The 1,024-nt window shown below is 46.9% G+C and overlaps 1 non-coding gene across 1 annotated transcript; it reads left to right on the top strand.

Annotated features, from left to right (window-relative positions):
• The first annotated feature begins 713 nt into the window (after positions 1-713).
• Positions 714-775, top strand: LOC119470020. Its single transcript, XR_005198888.1, has one exon. It is a non-coding gene; the product is annotated as a U7 small nuclear RNA (small nuclear RNA).
• The last annotated feature ends 249 nt before the right edge of the window (positions 776-1,024 follow it).

The raw sequence follows: 1,024 nt of genomic DNA, 5'->3' as shown, positions 1-1,024 counted from the left end.
AGGATGGTCTCGATCTCTTGACCTCGTGATCCACCCGCCTCGGCCTCCCAAAGTGCTGGGATTACAGGCGTGAGCCACCGCGCCCGGCCTAACTGCTAGGAGTTTTAAATGACTCCTGGGAAGTGGGAATTGGGGATGTGAAATGGCCTTTGCAAAAATTATAACAGTAAGAAAGTTTTTTTTTTAATTTATTTATTGTTTTTTTTTTGAGTCGGAGTCTTGCGCTGTTGCCCAGGCTGGAGTGCAGTGGTGAGATCTCGGCTCTTTGCAACCTCTGCCTCCCAGGTTCAATTGATTCTCCTGCCTCAGCCTCCTGAGTAGCTGGAATTACCAGTGCGTGCCACCACGTCTAGCTAATTTTTGCATTTTTAGTAGAGACGGGGTGTCACCATGCTGGTCAGGCTGGTCTCAAACTCATGACCTCATGATCGGCCCACCTCAGCCTCCCAAAGTATTGGGATTACAGGTATGAGCCACCGTGCCCGGCCTAACAGTGAGAAAGTTATCACAGTGCATAGATCTGACCTAACTGACTCCATCTTGCTTCCATGTTCCTTCCCGGGCATAGGCCAAACTAACTTTGGAAAGAACTTAGTTTATAGTTTAACTTTGACACAAAGATTGTAACAGCCCTTTCCTGAAACAAACCTCATTCTTGCCTGGGAATCAGACTGCCTTTGTAGGACTAACAAGTTAGCCACAATATTATGGTTTACTGTTACAGCGCCTTTAGAATTTGTCTAGCAGGTTTTCTGGTCTTTACTGGAAAGCCCAAGAAAGTAATAAAAATAATAATAATTTTTTTAAATGGCGGGGCACGGTGGCTCACGCATGTAATCCCAGCATTTTGGGAGGCTGAGGTGGGTGGATCACTTGAGGCCGGGAATTCAAGAACAGCCTGGCCAACATGGTGAAACCTCATCTCTACTAAAAAATACAAAACTTAGCTGGACGTGGTGGTGCATGCCTGTAATCCCAGCTACTTGGGAGGCCAAGGCAGAGGTTGAGGCGAGCTGAGATCTGT

Source organism: Cebus imitator, unplaced genomic scaffold (genome assembly GCF_001604975.1).
Source record: "Cebus imitator isolate Cc_AM_T3 unplaced genomic scaffold, Cebus_imitator-1.0 Scaffold2636, whole genome shotgun sequence".
In the NCBI taxonomy this organism is placed as follows: Eukaryota; Metazoa; Chordata; class Mammalia; order Primates; family Cebidae; genus Cebus; species Cebus imitator.
The sequence above is the reverse complement of the archived record's forward strand: the minus strand, read 5'-3'. Positions and strand labels throughout refer to the sequence as shown.